Source organism: Phalacrocorax carbo, chromosome 8 (assembly GCF_963921805.1).
Source record: "Phalacrocorax carbo chromosome 8, bPhaCar2.1, whole genome shotgun sequence".
Lineage (NCBI taxonomy): Eukaryota > Metazoa > Chordata > Aves > Suliformes > Phalacrocoracidae > Phalacrocorax > Phalacrocorax carbo.
Window position 1 is genome coordinate 982,078 of NC_087520.1, and position 20,747 is coordinate 1,002,824.

The following is a 20,747-nucleotide window of genomic DNA, read 5'->3' on the forward strand; positions in this document are numbered from 1 at the left end:
CCTTCTCCTTTGGTGTTTCAAACGTTAACGGAGGGTCAGACTTTCTGCCTTCCCGTGGAACGACACCAACACAAAGAAATTAAAATAAGTGTCTTTCCCTGATGTGCCTGAAGCCACAAAATGATTTGTATATGAAATCAAACTAAATCAGAATCTTTTTCTCCACGTTTGGGAAGGTTAAACCTCCAGCAGCAATGGCAGCAGCACATCGCACTGAGTTCTGCAGACTTCATGTCACTCTCTTATTTTATTACGCAATGCAGTTCACCCTAAATTACATTTTCCTCTTTTAATTTATTTGCATGAAAAAGATGGCATAGCATAAATCATCTTGTGTAGGTTGCTGGGTTATTTGCATTTCAGAGGCTGTTTTTAACTTTGTATTAGAGAGGAATTTGCAGTCGAGAAGCTTTGGGAGTCACTGACTTTTAGTGATTGGTGGTTAGCAAAAGGTGACGAATGATGTTCGTTTTGCTTAGGACAAACATCCCGAAGTTTGTGTCTTTCTAAAAAAACTTGTCTGAGGCAAAGGCCAGAAGCCCGTGAGCGATGCTTTCATCTCGGGGAGTAACGTCTCTTGGGAAAGCAGGGCAGGTGGGGCTAGCTTGGTCTCTGACGCCAGCTGCTCCGCGCTGGGCTCGCAACCCCCCACCCGCCCCGTGGCGGCCGAGCTGCTCGCCCTCCGCCTTGCCAGAAGGGAGGCGGTCGGAAAAGTTCGTCGCGTGGAGGGTGAAGAGCTGCCTCTGCTCCAGAGGAAGGAGGATCATCCCGTGGGTCTCGCCAGAGCTGCCTGCCTGTGCTTGCTGCTGCTCTTCGTTACGGTGCTTGTTTAATGGCATCTGACACAGGGCAACTGGAAGCCTGGAAGGCTTTAATGGATCTTCAGATGACTATTTCCTGCTCAAACAATGTGATGAGCAGCTGGATCTTAAATTCAATACAGCGCATAGCAGAGAGGGAACAAAACAGCAGAGTAAAATATATTTTATTAGCGATGAACCGAGGCTGCACATGAAAGAACCCTTTAAATATCTGACATGTTAAATGCATTATATTCCCCTTCGGGAAAGAAGTAGTCGAAGGGACAGGGCTGATGAACTGCGCTTATTACCTTGACTTGGCGGTGATGAGAATGGTATTGATGAAAAGGCTGTGGTCGGCTTCAAATGCATTTGCTGCCGTCGTGAAGATGGGGGACTGCGCTGGCAAGAAGTTGGGATCCCTTAGCGCTTCGGTGCGAGGTCTCCAGCGAGGGGCTCATCGTCTGGAGGCGAGCGCGGTTCAGGCCCTGAAAGCAAAGCGGTGAGACGCATCCGCCGCCTGCAGCAGGTGGGAGCTGGAGAGCATCAAAGGCGGCCCCGCTGCGAGGTACCTGCTGAATCACGGACGGAGGGGCCTGCCGGAGGAGCGAGCCCACCTGCTTGCTACCGGGGAAACGCGGGGAAACCGCTTGTCCCTTCATAATGCTCCTTGTTGATTCATCTCGCCGTAACATTTTGAACAGGTTGCTTGCTGCTCCATCCAGCTTACTGTCTAACAGGGCAGGTCTACAGTCAAGTTGTCCTTAATGATACTCAAACATCCTAATAACTTTTGTCAATTGAATGCTGGAGTTGACTGGGACCATCGCTACGTGTCCAGTATGGAAAAGCATTTCTAGAATCCCAGGTGCCACCAGGACAGCTTTAATGTGCTGAAATGTATAAGTAAATAACTATTGCTTCACAGAAGACTGCTCCACTATGGTTTTCTTCTCAGAAAAGCTCCCTTAGCATAAGAGACTACGCATTTCAGGTTTCCCTAAGTAATACACGTATACCTTTTCCTGTATTTTTTCCGCTACCTACCTTCACGTTCTGGTTGAAGGTCCCTCTACATCAGCTGTGCGTTAGTAGCACAAGAGCTTGTCTTCAGCAATGAAGCCATTTCATCACATCTCATTGCTGGTTCCCCAAAGACAGATTTGCAGGGGAAATTGGCAGATCTAATTGATCTTTGTTTTGTCAAATGGATACTTAAATGCGTGAAGATTTGTCCACTCTGTGCCTGTTATTAAATTCCTTCAAGTTAAAAGGGATTTTTTTTTTTTTCTTGGTAAATGAAGGGGAGAGAACTAAGTGAACCATCACTTCAATTCAGAAGCAGCTGGAGCTGGGGAAGCATGCTAACCACGGTGGCAGCCTTAGCGGGAATTGTGTTATATTTTAAAGTGGATTTAAAAGCCAATAGTCAAACTGAGGTCCTCTAAGCCATCAGTTTGGTAAATTGTGCTGATATCGATACGGTCCAGTAAAAGCACCGAATCCTGGTCTTCCACAGATGAATAGACCTTTTTGTGTCTGTTTACCAGCCTGGCACCGCGTGTTTCCCAAGTGGGAGCGCAAAGAATGCTGCTCTTGGCCAAGCTTTCTGTGCAGTGGGATAACGGAAAGGTTCAGGACCCAGTTATCAACCCATTATTATCAGTGGAGTACCTAATGCCATGTAGTACTTTAAATGGTGTGAAGCAGGTAGTGTTGTTCGTAGCAGCTCTCCTAATAAGCAAGGGCTTCACGATGGAGCTGAGCGCGGGTTTGTCTCCTGGCTCCAGGCTGCCCCACGTCACCCGGGGGCTGCCGCGGGTCCAGGCTCAGCCCCGGGGGCTCTCGCGGTGCCGCCTGGGCTCTCACGCAGAGAGGGAAAGAGCTCGTCCGGGGACGCGCCTCTGGGCGCCGTTTAGGAGGAAGGACTGGCTCTGCCCGCTCTGCGAGAGCAGTTCTCTTAAGCCTTGCCTGTGTGTTGGTTCACGTGAGCGGCTTAGGCTTAAGCCTTTACTCACTGGCTATTAAAAGCTTGGTAGCATTTGAAAATATGGCCGTGTCTTCTGCAGGGGAAAGCAGCTCGGTCCTGATCCTTCCCGCTACTCCTTGGTGACTCCTGCTACCCCTCCCTGTTATTCCTGCTGGAGAATATCGAGGCATTCTGTCAAAAGGGATAGTTACATTTGCTGCTTAATGTTACGATTGCTGCTGCCTAAGGAAAAGGTGCAAATGTTTAAATCTGCCTTTCGAAGCATGAGAACTAGAGGGAGCGCCGTTGCCCAGCCTAAGCAAGAGCAGGTACATCGCTCTGAGCTACAGGAACTTACTCAGCAGTGTCTGGACAGACTAGCCATTTTTTGGACCGAAGCTTAATATTCCACATGTAAATCCTTGCCAGGAGGGATGGATCTTGTACCGAGTTTCTTGGCGACATTCACCTACCCTCAGTGAAGTCTCCAAAAGCTGTTCATGAGGATATCACACAGGAGAGGGTTCAAATTTCTGAGAGACAGACTTGTATATGTTGCTGTGGAGAACACAGGCAGCCAGTACGGATGTCTAAAATACCTGCCTATATGCTGAGGGAGGTGGAGAACAATATAGCACCCCCATAAAGTAATGCCCATGTTATTCTGGCATAGCCATCTAATTTATGGGTTGCCTTAGAGTATTCACAGAGAGGTGCAGGTGGTTTTTTTCCTATTTTTCTAACTTTTTTTGGGGGGTAGAATTAGTATTCACTGAATTGACGTATATACATTTTTGTACTTTCCGTTGCCTAGGGCTATTGCACTTCAGTCTTTGATCTTCTCAGATCTTGCAAACTCAGCTGGTTGGAGGTTGGCCCGTACTTGGATGAGAGAATTTCATGATGCTGTGAGGAATTGTTTGTGACTGAAGATGGCACTTTCTGCAGTGAGTCAATGCTGAGCAAACACCCCAGCACGGCACCAGGGTGCTGGAACGCCACGGGCTCCATCTGCAGAGGACGTGTAAAATGTGGCCGTGCAATCTTGTTTCCTATGATCCACAGAGGGGATGTCACGGCCAAAATCAAAGGCACGTAATTAATCCTCCATTCAGATCTTTCACACAATATGTTATTACTTTTCAGTGTTTCCTAAACTGCTGCTGAGGTTTTCTGCGCGCGGCTGCAGCGGTTCGGAGGAGGGTGGCGGAGGAGATCGTGTCTGCGAGCGGCGGTCGTTGTGGGGTGCCAGCGGCTACTCCTCTGCACGCCCAGCGTTTGCGCGAGGGGCAGCGGGCGGGCACAAGACAAATACCCGTATAAATGCTTGGCCGCTTAGAAATCTCTGTTAACTCCCACCTGAAAAGCAGCACGGGCTGTTTTTGTACACACTGTGTCCCGCAGACCCCTTCCTCTCCCGAGAGGGGATGTGATGCCCCTCGGCACAGGGGTGCTGGGGGCTGCATCCATGAGCTGCCGGGGAGAGAGACCCGGGGGGTGCACGTCCGAGGGCTCGCCGTGCTGCCGAGGGAGCAGCCTCCTGCACCGGGAGGTGTCCCTGCATCAGCGCGGAGACCGACTGCGGAAAGCTTGGCCATCGTTTTTTAAAGCACTCTGGGATTTTTATAGCAGTGCTGTGCAAATGGTGTCTCGCTGGCCATTAGCAAGTGACCCCTTAAGTAATCACTCACATGAGTAATCCTATTGACATCGGTTGGACTAGAGCTGCATCATTATAATCTGGCAAATAACTATTTGGTTATTTAGAGTGTAAATGCTTCTAATTTATGTAGAAATGGAAGACATTTCTATCTCATTCATTAAAGAAAACATGATGTGAATTATCACTTAACATATGCAGGAAAAGGCAGATTTTAAGCAGCATAATGCAATAAAAATAATGACTGTTTTCCCACCGGTGGCAATGGGAGATTCTCGGTTAATGTTTCCCTTGCTTTTTCTTACCTAACTGGTAAACTCAGGTTGAATCTAATGCTGCGTTCTTTCCAGATAAGAAGTCATCAGTCGGGAATACTGCTTGTTAGAATTTGGTTAATTCTTTAGTTACTGGTGGGTGACTCCGGTGCGGTCTTGCAGAGCTGCATGGCTTTATGGAGCGAAGATCAGCAAAGAGCAGAACAAAGATATCTCTGGGGTCATACAGAGCATATGGACCGGCTGAAATAACCTGTTGTATTTCATGTGACTGGGATATGGCTCTGCTGCTTTGGGAGCCACTAAAGTCTGCAGTCTTGCCACAGTCCTCCTTGGAAATTGGTTCCCTCCACTCCTCAAACTTCCCTGCGGTTCCACCCCCATTAAACATGGTCTTCAGCATGTGTTTCCAGGCAGGGATGCGGCATTCGGTGGCTGCCATGCTGTGCCCCAGGGGACAGAGAGGAGCGTCCCCTTCTGGGTCCTTCAGGCCGAGTACCGAAACAGCCAGCAGCATCACCACGCAAGCTGGCAACCTTTGCACGAGCACGCTAATCTTCCCTGTTTTTAGCTTAATGAAATTCCAGGGGTTCAAAATTTCTGCTAGGCTTGGAAGTAGTACGGGTTGCGTGAAGAAAAAGATTTTTTCATAGCTTTTAAAACAATTTTATACTGTGTTCTGCTGATTTGGCTGTCTTGTCACTATGCTCTATGTGTAGAGCATAGTGAGGTGACGGTGAACCCGCTTCCCTCGGTGTCCCTGGGATCGCACACACCAGAGCGGGTGCTGAGCCCCGTGGTCGGGGCAGTGACCCGGGCTGCGACGCTCCTTCGGTGGCTGGGGGTCTTGGAGCTGAGGCGAGGTGGGGAAGAGCCAAGAGGCTGTTCCGGGCTCCTCGTTTCCCCGGTGCAATGGACAGCCCGTCCTGCGAAGAGCAGTACCTGGTGCTGGTACCCGCTGAGTTAGTGTTGAGTGGGTTAGGGAAACAACAAACGCCTTCTAGGCATAAAGAGGAGAGAAAGCAACGAAGCACTCAAACAACAACAAAAACTAGACCAAAGTGTTTATAAATACATATGGCACAGCTTTTCTGAAGCCACACTTTTATTTGTTTTGATAGCAGTGCTAGAATGCTATTTTTGTCTGTTTTCCCCCTTTATTCTTACTGGTAAGTGCATAGTAAAAGCTTTCCTAATTAGGGAAATAGAAGTTTCAAAAAGATGACTGTTTCCTTGTCAAGGTGTTCTCCCCCACTTGGGAGATGGATGCCTTTTTGGTAAATCCCCCATTTTTTAGGAAAAATCGTCTTCCAGCTGCAACTCATTAATAATCTGCTGAGTAGCAAGGGCAGGTAGTTGAAGAAGAAATCTCTGTAGTACCACAGGGAGAAAAACAAACTGATAACTCTTGACAGATTGATGGCTTCTTCCCTCATCTACATCTTTATAGATTAGCACGTCTGTTTTCTTTTCATGGCTATGTTTGTTAGCACTATATCATCTAACCTGATCTGTATGGGAAGTATATTTATCCTAGAGCTGTGGGGCATTTATACTGTTCACTTGTCACCAAGAATAATGGAGAGGACAGGTAAGACAATTTCAGCCATGTTAAGGGTTGAGAGAGGACTATACATATTTTCATAATGGGACACTCAGAGCGAATGATCTGAAATGCTTTTGTTACATATTTGCTAAAAATATACCTTTTTAATGGTCTCTTTTTTTCCTTTTTGAGGTCCTTTTGTTCTTCCGTTCCACTGTTAAGCGAGGGCTCCTGGGGTTGCTCTAGGACAAGGAGACGCCAATAGCCGCTGTGGGCTCACCCAAGGGACTCCCGCGGGAACGGCATGAGGCTGCGGGAGAGCCTCCGGTTCACAGGGAGCGGTTGGGTTCAAGCAATCCCAAATCGCTGGTTCCCCAGCTCCCACCTCTGATGCAAAGAGGGAAGTGTTGACCATGGGAAGACACCCCTGGGCACGGCCAGCGCCGGGGACTGATGCAACCTTCCCAGTCGCCAAGGTGCCTCGTCTGGGTGACAACCGAGCAGGGCTTCGTTTCCAGACCTATTGAAGCAGCCGGTCTCAAAAAGCCCTTTCCCAGTCTTTGTCCTGCGGCCAGCCCGTGTGCGGGCAACGCTATTAACTGCTATTTCGTATTCCGGCATCAGAGGAGCCTTCCCTGCCACCCTGCTGCTTTGCCAGATGCTCTCCGTTTTCTGGCTGTGCAGCTGATTCCGCCTTTCTAAGCATAACTCTCTGTAACCGCCTTCACGATATTTCATCTGACCGATTTCATAGCTCTCCCACCATCATCAAGAGACTTTTGAGTCCTGGCCCTGTCCTCCAGGGCGCTTGCAACCACTCCCAGCTTGCTGCCGTCCGCAGGCTGTATCAGTGCCTTCGCTGCTCCGGCCCCCGAGCAGGAGCACACCGTGGGTGTCCACTCCTCTGCCCTCTCACCTTCCCCGGCGATGCCAGTAACCACCCCTGGGCTGGTGGCTTTCAGCACGCGTCGCACTCGCGTTACGCTCATTTTGTTTAGACTATGCTTTTTGAGTTTCACTTGCGGGGCTGTTTCACGGCACTGTGGTAGAGCCTTGCTCTCCGAGACGCGCCGGAGCTCGTGCTGCCTCAGCGATGAGATCGCGGCCTCTCCTGCGCCTTCCCTCCCCCCCCACGCCCTCATCTTCCCTTCCCTGACCAAACCGTCCGAAGTTTGATTTTGGTTTTATTATTTATTCTTGAGAAATTTATAAACTTGCATTGGCTATGTCTCTTGGGCCACCATCTAATCTTCTAGGCGATGACAACTTGATTGATGAATAATAGATTCCAGTATCTTTGCAGCTGCCAAAGGGAGCTATAATTTCTAAATGCATCCCTTAAGATAGAAGCAGTGTTTGTCCTTCTCCAAGAGATAGTCTTTAATCAGGCCAGTTGTCTTTACATTATTGAAAACTTCTTTTCATTGTAATATACAAAAGAAAGGTTTGGAAATAAGCCATTTACATTGTGTTAGTGTGTGGATTAGGGGCCCATCGTTTTGGGTGCTGCAGAAATCCTGTAAGTGATATTCCCTGCTCTGGAAAGCTTTAATGTCAAATAGGCAAGGTAGGCAACGGAAAGGACGGAAAACAGACCCTCAGGGAAATGAACTGAATTGGTGAGGTATAGGTCAGTGGTGCAATGGACATTAAAAGTCAGTCGCTTTGAAATCCAGAGTAGGACTTTGTCGTCACTCTGCTTCCATTTTGTGATGGATTGCGGAAAGTGAAACTGCTCCCTTGAAAATATTCCAAACTGAAGAGTAACGTGAAATGTTAGTTTGTCATTTCAGACATGGGGATTTTTAAAATTCACTAAAATCCCAGTAAGAACTCTGCAAACAGATATTTTTCAGTTATTCTGTGTTTATACTTTCAATGTAGAAAGTAGTTATCGATATACTTGCCTCATGATGTTAGCAAAAAAAAAAACCAACTTGGAGAAAGCTGGATTTTGTCTTCTTCCACTGCTGTGGGTACGAACAAAATGTGGTTATGAATCACTTCTCATTGATAGGAGTTTATTTGTCCCTTTATTTTACCAGAGTCTTTGCTGAAACTGAAGTTCTTGATTAATGATCTACAGGAGTTCAGGCTGAAGAAATCTGCTTTGGCAAGCGCAGGGATGCAGTGGCTTGTATGTACGAGCGACCCTAGCTGGGATGGGGAATATAAACCGTACAAACACACCTGGGCAGGACAAGGGCCGCTCACTGCTGAGCAAAAACACCGCTCCTGCCCCAGGTTTATATGGAAATGTGTCAGGTAAAGTTGCTCGACAGCTCGGATGTCAGAAATAATCATTAAAGTAATTCTACTAGAAATATAAACAGATCCCGGCTGTGTGTAAGACATTGCCGTCGTTTATTTCCCAGAAACTTCTTTTCTCTAACAGAATAATGGAGCCAGTACAGGGCAAAACTAAACAAAGGTGATGTAGAGGCAAGGAGGACCCGGCGGCCCACCTTAACCGTGCCTTTCAGGGCAGGCGTGCCCGGGGCTGCTGCGCCCTTGCTCACACAGGCTCTCCTCCACTTGCCTGACACCTTTTTATTGTTACCCTCTCCCTATTATCTTTTTTTCCCTCTCACAGCTTACCCTGTACCGTATGGGGTATAAATTCTCGCTTCTGCTCTTCTCTGGCCTGCACCGCTCTTATTCTTCTTAGCCCTGACACTTGCGGTTGCAACACGCAAACACGCCGGGCAGCCGCTTCACCCCTGCCCGAGAGCTTTTCTGCCTCCAGGCCCGCTGCATTCCTTAGATAGCACAGCCTTCCCTGCTTGAGCGGGTTTTCTGGAATTAAAAGCCTTTTCAAGAGTGCTGCTACACTGTATAAATCATACGGACTGCTCACTGTACACCGATTTTAACAAACTCATTGTTCAGCTTGCCGGTGGCTTTTCCCACAGCCCCCGCACGGCGCACCGCTGACGGGGCCGCGGGGCTGGGAGGGGGTTTCTGCTCCGTTACCACCTCGCTCTTTCTTTTGCCCCTTTTTATCCGTTTCAGGACTACCAGCGTTACACGGCCGTCACAAATCAAGTCTCACCTGTGTGGAAGATTTTCCTGAAACCGGTGAACGTATTTTTTGTGCGGGAAAGGAAACGGTAGGCAAATAAATGAAATGTATGCGCTCCTCTTGCACATCTAATGAACAGCAGCCTCAGAAATACCTGGTTTTATCTGAAAACAGGTGGCTGCTTGCACAGGCGCTTGCCAGCTGTGCCCCGATCGAGCCCAATTTGACCGATCTGCAAGAAGCTGAAGCTCAGCTCAGCGCGGAGCGTGTTCCTCAGCCGTGGGCTCCGCGCCCCGCCGCCGGAGGCCGGGGCCGACCCACAAAGCAGAGACGAAGCTGTGGAAAATTTGCATATTGCGCAAAAAAGATTGCGTGCTAGAATTTGCCCTCTGCAGCCTGAGCTACGCGCTCGTTGTGCAGCTTGGAGAGCAAACCTCCCCCGCCGGGCTCCCGGAGGACAGGGCTGGGGGCCCGGAGCCAGAGGCATCAGCACAGGCAGCGGCAGCCAGACTCTGCTTTCCCGGAGGAACGGCCGTAGCGGCGTTTCTGGCTTCTATATATTCCACTTCTCAGGCTGCTTTCCTACGGTAAAGAAGAAAGCATTTATTTCTTTTCTGCAGAAATTATTTTTGTGGAAAAATGGCGCTCACCTGAAAATCTGATTTGACCTTGAGATTTCAATTAGTCTTGTTAAGAAGTTTGCTGGAAATTGTTCACTAGGTCCTGGGTCCTTCGGGGTCCTTCATTTGGCTCGAGCGGGAGTTCCAGCAAATCTTGTGTCACAGAAGTCACTGGAGCCAATACTTAGACTTCATCCTAGAGAATGGGAGGCGCGATGATGTGCTCACTGCAATCTTGGCTTCTGATATGCCTTTTGCATCATCAGAACTGATGAAGCATTTTATGGGAGAAAAGAGAAAAAATAACAAATCAGGGAGTATTCCCCAAGGCTGATGAGTACGTGTGGCGTGATAAAATACTATTATTAACCTCAACTGGAGGCAAATAACGAACGGAATCAGAGCAGGAAGAAGTCTGTGCGAGCAAATCCCAACCACTTCGAAAAGTATCTTGCACGTGAAAGCAAGAAAGTGGCAGCTGTTACACGAGGTTTTGTGTCTAATGGCCCAAAATACTGCCGAGCATTGAACAGAGCTTTGTAAGCAAATACTTCTCCACGTTCAATGTAACGCAACGCACCGAAGCATCACAGTGAAGGTATTCACGGTGTAAGAAATGCCTATTTTCGTGCTGGCACCGGCTGGCTGCGGGCCTTTGTGGAGAGCAGGCGGCCGCGGGAAGGCTGCCCAGGAGAGGGGCCTGTGGGGTGCCGCGGTAGTTTTTGGCTGAGCGTGTATAATTAATTTAATCTTAACTCAGTTTACAATATCAATAATGAAGCATCTTTTAATGGACTTCTGTCTGGTCAGGCGTCAAGGCAGATTGCGCAGCGTGGAGAGGAAGGAGAGGAACAACTACCTTTGTTGCGTAAGCTCGTTGCAGGGCATGAATAAATCATTCTCTCTTGCTGGCAACTGTTTCATACTGCTGTAGGATTTCTGAAGTGAACTTCCTTCTAATTTTACATATGCCTGCAGTTTAAAAGCAGCCTCATCCTCTCAAGAAAAAGCACCTAATTTATGCGCGGCTTTTAACTTTTAATAAAAGAGCATCCTTATGAACTCTGAAAAAGAGAAATAGCTGAGGATGGAAGTCATACTTTCCGCCGAGCCTGAGATGAGCAGCTGCCCGAGAGGCTGTCGGGAGTTAATGCGTCTCCAAAACACCGAGCCCCTGCAGTGCTGCTTTGAGCTTTTCCTTTAACTGTATGAACTGTTTTCTGTTACAAAGGCACTGGGTAAGGTCTTTCTTCGCTACCATTCAAATACTACCTCATACTTCTGATGTGATTTTCACCTACTGTCTTCTGGGAATTTCCATCCGCTCCTGCTCTGGGATGATGCTATTAATAATGCTGCTCTGTGCTCCTGCTGCTGCTCCCCTGCGCTGAATGCTGCGTTTCCTAATTTCTGAGGCAACAGGGAGAGTTTTAGCAAAATCGCATCCATGAAAATTAGCCGCAGCTCTACTGGTAAAGGTCTTCATAATACTTCAAATCTGTAATTTTCTCATGAGTCGGGATAGCAAGTTTTCTGTGGTCTAGAATATGGATGAAACCAAGATAATCTGTTTAGCAAATTAATTTATATCTTTGATTAATCTTCTGTGGCACAGGCATCACCACGCTCCGCTCCTGAAAGGTGCTGAGGATTTCAAAGCTAAATGTTTGTTTGCCCTGTTCCCACTGGGAAGTTCTGCCCTGTGCTCGGTGTTTTGGCCGTGCTGAGGGCTACAGTCACCTTTGCTATTTAAAGATTTCCCTAAATCTAACAAGAAAAAGATTGGTTTTGATTCCTCCCCAGAAAGCAGCTGCTCATGTTATTAAAGAAAAGACGAAAAGAAAAAGCACACCCATCCCCCCACACCCACCCCGTTATTCCACAGCAGGAAATACTGTTTCCTGAATAATCAGAATCCCAGTTCAGTGTCTTTTTAAGCAAATATAGCAGTTCTCTTGCGTTCAAACCTACAAGATTGATCAAGGCTGCCTGGAGAGCGAGTACCTCTGTGTGTTGACAACTCAGTCAGTGCTGCCCTGCTACTGACTTCTTTTTTTTTTGTTTCTTTCTTTTCTTGTTTTTCTTAAATAGAGGCAACCTTCCTTATACCGAACGTCTGCGCCCAGTCACCCCTTTGTGGCAGCATCAGGGAAAAAACGGATGGATGTTACCAGTTGCCTAGGTAAGATAAATAATGGTTAGGTGGTGGGTTTCTCGTCTGAAGACGGATTGGGCAATAGAAGCCATTCTCTCTGAAATTTTTCTTTTCAGGTGGCTGGGAAGCAATTTCAAGCAACAGGGAAGTTCTGGGCCGGTAGCCCTCATCGCTTCGTTTCAGGTAGAGAAATTAGTCATGATTTAAGTAAAGAATGGAGAGAGCGTAAAAGGCAGAGCGATGCTGCATTTTTCTTCATCTTTTGATTGCTGCAGTGCAAAAGCCTTTGCCACGGAGAAGCGCGGTCTGCGGCACGGCAGCTTTCCCGGCAAGAAGATGGCAGCGTGATTAGGCGGGAGATCACCTTCTGTGGCTGCCTGCCTGGCTCCGTAACCAGGGTACCCTCCTGATTTTATAACCAAATCTTTTAGCAGCTTCTAAAAGCAGCTTCTTTTCCCTGCAATCACCCATGCTCCCACACCGCTGCTGAAGGAGGTTTTCTTTTCTACTCCCTTCTGGTTTCGTACAGGCTGGAGAGTCCAGAAGTGCAAAACAACTGTGAAATTGGTAGCACACACCGCATCTCCAGGACTGAACGGCTGGGAGGGTGTAACTCCATTTCCAATCCAGCTTTGCAGGTGAAAGCGATGGAGGTGGGCTGGGTGAGTGCTCAGGGTTCAGGGGCCCCTTTGAACCAAGCTCATTGTAAGCTCAAAAATGTTAAACCAGTGCATTGCTCTTATTGAGGGGTCTCCCCCAAGTAGTGTGTCCAAATTTCCTGTGTTCTTCTGAGGTACCGATGAATTACTCTTAATATACACTGAGTTATTCCTCCATGTATGTTGTTTGTTGCTTATATTAATGGAAAGCACGTTCTCTGCTTACCGTAACTGCTGCCAGTGCAGGTGTCATAGGAGGAGAGAGCGAAACGACACAGAAATCCTGGGGATTTCAGCTTGAGGAGATTGAATTTTATATAAGTACAGGATTTTTTTTTTTTTGTCTGGATTACAGCTATCACTTCACAAAAGATATATTACAAAGGATATACTATAAAACCCTGTTTTGGTCTGTGGTGCAGACCTGCACAGAGGTTTGTGGCTGTGGCTGAGGTCTGTGCCTCTCACGCACCTTTTCAGTTAGCTTCCATTTCAAGGCCATGGGAAAATTACTTTTGCTTCTCCTTCAATTTCGTATTTATCCACCATTTTCATATGATATCTACGCAGAGTCGTGTCATGTGTTATGCAGCTCAGCCCTGCGGAAAGCTGCCAATGCTAAAAATCACTTTTTTTTTTCTCGTAACCAGAAACTAGGAGCTGTTTCTTATCACGCTTCAAGAAAGCGAAAAGTAGCACTGGCTCAAAACCTATGGGTTTTACTTTTCCCATTCCTCATATGTCTCTGAGATTTCAGAAAGTTTTCTTGCTCGTATTGGATTGAAAGCATGAGCTTTTGAAGATTTCCTTGGAAAAACAAATGAAAAATGGTGTTTGGTGTAAAGCCAATGACTCGTTTCGTGAGGTCACGAAAACATGCTTCTGTAAAGTGATTTTTTTGTTGTTGTTTTTGGGTTTAGCACTCGTCAGCCTGGATGTAAGGAGTTGTATGACACTGGGGGGCCAAACGGTGAAAGCCTGGCCTGGATTTGGCTCTTCCATTTTTGTGCCGTGCCCCGGAGCGCAGCAGACCTGACGGCGAGGAGCCGGTTCTCTGTAGCCGGGGGCTGCACGGGTGACACCGGAGGGCTCCGTCCCACAGCTGGTAAAGACCCAGACGTTTATTGATTTATCTCCACCATCCTCACTGATAAGCAGGTCTCTTTTTGAGTCGTGTGGACTCCTGCCGAGACAGAACGTGATTGTGACCGAAAGCTCTTGTGACCCCTAAACATGACAGTTTGGGAGAATTTTTCAGTTAATTTCCGTGGTTTTTTTCCTGGCTAACTGGCTCTTGGCCAGATAAGCCTGATCCGGCTCCCTCGCCGCTCTCCCGCATGAACTGCAGGACGGTGCTTCCTCCGGAGAGGTCGGAACAAAGGGCAGTGGCTCAGAGAGGCGTCTGGGGACGTGCAGAGCAGCATCGCCACCACCCGCCTGTGGCGGTTCCAGCTCCAGGTTGTGCCGATTTGGGGACGCGCACGGGGTATTCGCCTCATTTGTACGGCACGTGGAGGAGCAAGGCTCCATCCGGCCTTCTGCTTAAGTAGGAAGGTTTATCTAAACAGGTCTCTGAGGTGATTTGTCAGGGTGATGCTTTGGAGACCTGCAATAATTTAACTGTATCCTTCCAGCGCTGGCACCAAATACATGGAAATCACTCAATTCAGAAAACCCGTTATTTCTTAACGGCAGGGGAGGTGAGCGCCCAGCTTCAGGCAGCCGCCGGTGGGTTACGGGGCTGTGCAGCTGGAGGAAAGTTTCCTTCTGCCCTGCAGCGGCGGCAGAGCGACGGCCAGAGCGGGGCTGGAGCATCCTCCCAGCCCCAGCCGCCAGCCCAGCCCCGGGGAACGGCCGCCGCGCAGGCGGTGCCGGCGTCCCAGCGACACGGCCGGCCGCGGCGCGCTTCCCGGGAGGGCTCTGCGCCCAGCAAGGGTCGGAGGCGAGCCCGGGGGTGGCTGCAGGTGGGACGGGTTGTGGCGCTGGATTTTGCCGTCTCAGTAAAGTCTGTAGGCTGACCGGGAGCTTTAAGGGAAGGCGCTTCTCCAGAAGAGGCAAAGGGAACCAAGGCAGGGAGCAGTGACGACAAAAAGTGGTGGTTAGAGTTTTTCCTGAGTTTCCAACAAGCCCAGCTTCTCCCTGCGTCGCCCCGCGGTGGGATTCCAGCTCTGCCTTCGCAGCCGAGATTGCCGCCGAGGAGGAGGGGGCCGTGCTGTGCCAAGAGCGCGGGCTGGCAGCACCCAGGCGCTTGCTTTCCCAAACAGAAGATTTCTTACTCTGCCACGTGGGAGTTCAGAGCGCTGGCTCTGATGTCTCTTCCTTCCCCGAATTACCCGGTGGTTTTTGAGGCTGGCACCCCGTGTGAAGCAGGCTGGATCGTACTTACAGATCAGCGCTGCTGTGATACCGCAGCGTGGTGACAAGATGCTCTGCAAAATGGAGAGAAGCAAAGACAGAAGATGTAGGGGGAAAAAAAAGACATTTACATTTTTTACTTGGAGGAGTAAAATAAACATGGGAACATTTCCCAGGAGAAGAGCTTGTTATGGTATATATGTAAAGCTGCAGAGGGTTGCATGTATGGTATTTGCAGACACATGCCACTCTCAGTCGGGAGCTAGTCTTCTGGGATGCTGCCTTTCTGTGCACGCTGCATGAAGCACACCGGGCTAATTTGTCCCAAATTGGCAAAGTACTTCAGCTTTTTCTAACATTTTGTGGTCAAGAAAGATCAAACCAGGTAGAAACAGTTTTCGGTTGCTTGATTATCTTCTTGCTGATAGTTCAACCACAAATATAACAGCCCTGCGTTTACTTAAAAAGCCGTTTATGATGTTTCTACTGAAAAATTTAAGCCAGCGTTCCCGAGCAGGAGCGGTTAGCGGCTTCTTTAAGGTGTCGGCGTTGCCAAGGCGACACGACGTGGGTGGGGAGGGGATCTGCTCCGTACCTTCCAGGGTAGGCTCCTGCGCTGTAGGACTCCGCACTCAGACATGCCGAACTGCATTCTTCATTTAATTTTGTGGCAGCTACAGTGCTTCAGCACCGATACTTAATAAAGGTAATTATGAGAATCATAAATTGGAAAAGGTTAAATCTGCTGAACTTTGGGATGTTTGCGACCGTTGGTATTGAACTGATGAGCGTGTTGCAGGTACTTGTTGGTAAGAAACCTGAAGATTCAGTGCATTTTCACACAAAGCACATTTCCGTCTCTCCGCAGCAATTATTTGATTAGCACTGTTTGTCTTGGATTCAGAACATGGAGTGCAAATAGTAATTCAGACCCTGAGTTCAAACAATTGATGCGGACGAGTATGAACAAGGTCTAAGAGCAGAGGCAAGGAGGGAGGAGGAGGAGGAGGAGAAGTAAGGGGTGCCGGCACCTGGCGCGGGGGGAGTTCAGGGCCTTACAGTACTGTCTTTCTGTCACCTCGTTTCCCAGGTAATGAGAGAGAGTTCATAACGTGGAGATCTTTATGCATACGGCCAACAAGACAGACAACAAAGCTATTAGTAGGGACGTAACCCATGACTGCTGCCGCCTTACAGCGGGCTGAATCGTGAGGCATTGCCACACGGCAAAGACATCTGGGAGCAGTATTTGATTTTTACTGACTTTGCTTGGATGCCCAGCAAAGGTCCTTATGCATTCTGCTAGTAGTTTGTCTGGGTGCCCGGACTCTACTAAAGGTATTTAGAACAAGTATCGGTGACTTCAAATCAGGAAAAAAACCCCCTACTTGTTACTAGAATCATCTCAGCATTTATACTGATAAATGCCCACTTCTAAACTGGTGATTACGTATTGTTTTTCTGTACCCTCACACGCTAGATTTTCTTCACATAAAAAATGTGGCCTATGTTGTTCTGATTACGCTGCCATAAACATCTCCTTGGAGCTGATTATTGAGCAACTGGGATTTTCTTTTTACATATGGTTAAAAAATGAGGCCATAAATTAAAAAAATAATAATAATAATAAAAAATTCATGTTAGTGACCCGATTTCAACCCCTTTGAAACTTTTGGGAATACTCCGGAGCTGGGTGCCGGCGTCCGTGGGGCTGTCGTGGCTCTGCATCCGATCAGCCGTGTGTTCCCTGCGCCGTGCATCCCTCCCAGTCCGTTCTCCAGCTCAAAGCTGGAAGTGCCGTAGGCTGGTGAGGGTGGAGATCGATTTGCTCCGTCCTTCGAGGCACGAACAAAAGGAAGCGTTGGGTGTGGCATCCTTCGGCGCCGGTTTGCGTGATGCTGTTGAAACTGCTGGGACCAGCTCTCGGGGAATGGAGGTCTGTGGGCTGGGAGGAGCGGCAGGTTTCCCAGCGAGGGGATCTGTCGCTGGGACCATGGAAGCGTGCTCGTTGCTGGGAGGTGAGTGAAACGCAGCCACCCTGTCGTGGTCTGGTTATCCCCAAAAGCAATAAAATAGATTGTTAACGTGCCAAAAGGGTAACGGTCCCTTGTCCACGCTCCCGATCTCTTTAATCAGGCAGACGTCACAAAGGCAAGAGTTATCGGGAATCGAATCCGTAGGCATATGGTGCCATCGTAGAAATTTACCCGGTGTCATGTATTATTCATAGTTACACTTTTTAACTCTGAGAAGTGGAGCTGTGCTAGAGAGGACAGATGATTTTATGCTAAGAAGAAATGTCATTGGCCCCATGTCTTTTCTTGATCATGCTTAGGCTGACTGGAGCTTAGATTAGTTCTTTAAACTCTTATTTTAAAAGGTGGGATGACAATTCTGACTTTAGGGGAATGTTGTAAATAGTAAGTAATTTCTATTTCCAAGGCATTTTTGCATCGTCAGAGGGCTTTCCCTTGAAATGGTGTACCCTTCCTCATTTTTATGGCATAAGCACTACAGAGAATAATACCGAACGTTACTTAGGAATGCCTTTTCACATGAAAAAACGGAAATTCACTTGCACATTTGCAACATTTTTTGTTTGTTTCCCTCAAACCTGCAGGCGGATGTTTTTGTTTATAAAAGCTAAAGGCTGAAATGTTTCTGGCGTCACTAGCCTTATTAAACTTACCTGTACCTGAGTGCCAGATGAGCGCTGTGATAGAGGTGCGAGTCCAGAAACCGAGCCTCCAACACTTCCCAAAATCAGCCTGGGATGAGGTGCTCTGAGTTAGGAGGCAAACCAGCGATGCCTGGGAAGGCAAGGGCTCGTGCTGTCGGCAGCAGCGCGTCCCCCCGGCGGGGCCGTGCCTGGGAGCCTCCGGCCGCCCACCCTCGCCCCGCGGGCGCCGGCGGTCGGGGCAGGCGTCACCCGGCGCGTCCCACGCCACGGCGCTCCAGCGCGCCGCGTACCCGGCTGGGGTAGTGCCAGGCCGTCGAGTAGGCAGTGAAATGCGTTGGTGGTCGTTAGGCAGGCGGTAAAGCGAAATCTAATGTCCAGCTGTGGATAATTAAAAAGCATAAAAGATCAAGTGTACTTAATTTAATTACTTCCGACGACCCTTTCATACCCATTGAAGAGCGCCTCTCTTTCAAACTGCACCTAAACTGCTTAGGAATAAAGAGGAGCGAGGTGAAAGAAAGTCAAGAATTTAGCCACAAAAAAAGCTGTGTTCAGCACTTCAGAAAGGGGACAAAACTGGTGAAGAAGGGAGAGCTGCGGATGGTAGGAGAAAATACATCAAAGTGTCTCTCTTTTCGGGTTTTTTTTTTGTGTGGTTTGGTTTGCTCCTGTGTCTTGAAACAGAAATGGTTTGTCAGCCTTGCCATTTTGGTGCTGTTTCTTGGCACCATTAGCTAAGCTTGAAAGAAATATTTGAACTGGTGTTGTAGTGAAAATTCAGCAAAGTTACAGCTTCCCGTGGTGCTCGGTTCACATTCTCCAGCGTGTGCGTCAGCTTCGCTTGTCTGAAGTAGGCACAGGCTTGTGAAAATGCCACAGAACAGCACGTGTAAGGACTTTTTATCAAGATGGCTTTTATTTAATCCTCACGACAGTTTCTTCTTGGAAAGAAACAAAGCATCATCTTAAATAATTACTGGAGAAAAGAGAAATTTCAACTAAATGTGAAGTACCCACTTTTGGGGATGCAGCCTTAAGCACAGTAAATATTATGAGCCCCAATGTGTAAAGCTTAGAAAGGGTAGGTGTTAAGATTAATCTTGGTGAAAAAAGATCACGGCAGATCTCTCCATCCCGTTGCCCCCTCAAACAGGCGTAAGTTATTGGTGGTGGTCTTTGCTGTAATTTTTATCTTACTTAATAAAAGCACATCATTGAAGTCTAAATGAGATAAAGCAGAACCGCTCAGCTAAACGGCTTGCTTACAGACCAGCTTTTCACTTGAGGTCTGAATGAGAACTGGTCTCTGCCAGGAGGAAATGTTTTTGTGTGAAGATACAGGGTGAAAAATATTGCCATTAGTGTAACATTCATAGGGAGTTAGTTGGTGTGTCTGCAGTACATTATCCTCTTTAAAACTATATATATTTATATGCAGTCATACTAGCAGCAACTGAATGAAAAAATCCAGAGTTCAGTATAAACAAACGGTGAGTCTTTTACCTGGTAATATTTTCCTTTCTGAGAAACTTAATGTAGTTTGCAGCAGGGTTTCCTTAGCTGACTGCTCATACAATCAAGACATGCAAGTGAAAATAAGTATCATCTAAAATCACCAGAGAAACAACTTCCCGCTCCTTGGTGGTAAACCTTTACCCTCAGAAGTATTAGGTGAACAAGTCCCCTGGGTGTTTATGGGAACGGGGCAAGGGAACAGAAATCAGGCAGAAATTTGGCCCTTTTGGGCGCAGGTCACATTTCAGGTTATTTTGATTAGCAGATCTCAGAGCAGCAGAAGGTCCTCAAGCAGTGATGTCCTAAGGACAAGTGGAGCTCTTCCAGAGAGTAACTTCTCTTTGCAGGTCAGGCTTCTGGGTTGTTTGAAAAGGCTTACGATAACAATACTGACGCAAAGTACACCTCAAGCGTAACTGAGTAAGAAGTTGGCTTTTGATCAATGTATTTAGTTTAGTAGAAAAGCTGAGTACTGGACAGATGATGGCTTTTTTTTGGAATATGGAGGTGCCTTTTTGAGCCTCCTCAATGAAACAGGATCTGTCGTTCTGTTCTAAGTACTACTGACAGAGTCGATATAACCAAGTGTGCTTTGACAGGGAACATTGTCTCATCACGTACATTAGCCGTATGCTGGAGGATGACAGGATACAGCATTCTCTCAACACCGCAATCAATAAGAGTTCAGGGGCACAGTGGTTTTGGTACCCAGCGAGAAGAGGACACCTTCATCAAGCAGGCTTTCTGAAAGACATAAATGGAGATGTAAGACAGTACGGCCCTTTCAAGAGATACGCCTATCAATTCATCCTAAGAGAAGTCAAACGTATTAAACACAAAATGTGACCTGGGAGAGACAAAAGACTCAACCCTGATTTCTTTACATATCTTCTTTCCCTGACTGAGTGCCAGCAGTGCGATCTCGGCAGCGAGGGGACGCAACATTATTATGCTCACCTTGAAGAACAGAGGCGACCCCATCCCTAGATGGAAAACACTATTATATTGAAAAGTGGTGTAAGTGCGACATTTTCAGGACAGGAGAAGAATAGTAATTAAGAGATTTTTACGGAGTAGCGCTCCTCATCTGCACATCTCCACGTGCCTTGCGGAAGTGTAGAAGATGTGCCATCGCTTTCGGATAGAGGAATGGATTGGCAGAGCTGGGGGCCACTGGGTACCTCCAGCGGTGTTTTATCTGCCTGCCGTGAAACTGCCGTGCAGCAGCCGAGCAGCAGCCTGTGGGCAATCGTCTGCTGCCCAGAGTTTTGCTGCCTGTTTTCTCCCAAGCACTGAGGAGGGCTGTGCCGGGGCAGCAGCAACGGGGATGCTGGTTGGAGAGTCATGGCCATGAGCAGGGGAGTGTTGAAGAGACCCACGAGGTGCTAGAGTCTGCTCGGTCCTGTTTTGTCAGTGATAGAGGGCCAATGGGTAGCTAGTTTTCTTTTTTTGTTTGTCTGTTTTTCACTCCTCTCCCCTCCCCTCCTCTCC

At 48.0% G+C, this 20,747-nt stretch overlaps 1 long non-coding RNA gene across 1 annotated transcript in view; it reads left to right on the plus strand.

Annotated features, from left to right (window-relative positions):
* Window positions 1-1,070: 1,070 nt before the first annotated feature.
* The window catches only part of LOC135314632 (uncharacterized), a 115,079-nt gene continuing 95,402 nt past the window's right edge, over window positions 1,071-20,747 (plus strand). Inside the window, exons 1-5 of the long non-coding RNA XR_010374124.1 lie at window positions 1,071-3,716; window positions 8,296-8,515; window positions 11,984-12,074; window positions 12,164-12,230; window positions 12,577-12,685. This is a non-coding gene — a long non-coding RNA (uncharacterized LOC135314632). The remainder of the gene's footprint in view (window positions 3,717-8,295; window positions 8,516-11,983; window positions 12,075-12,163; window positions 12,231-12,576; window positions 12,686-20,747) is intronic.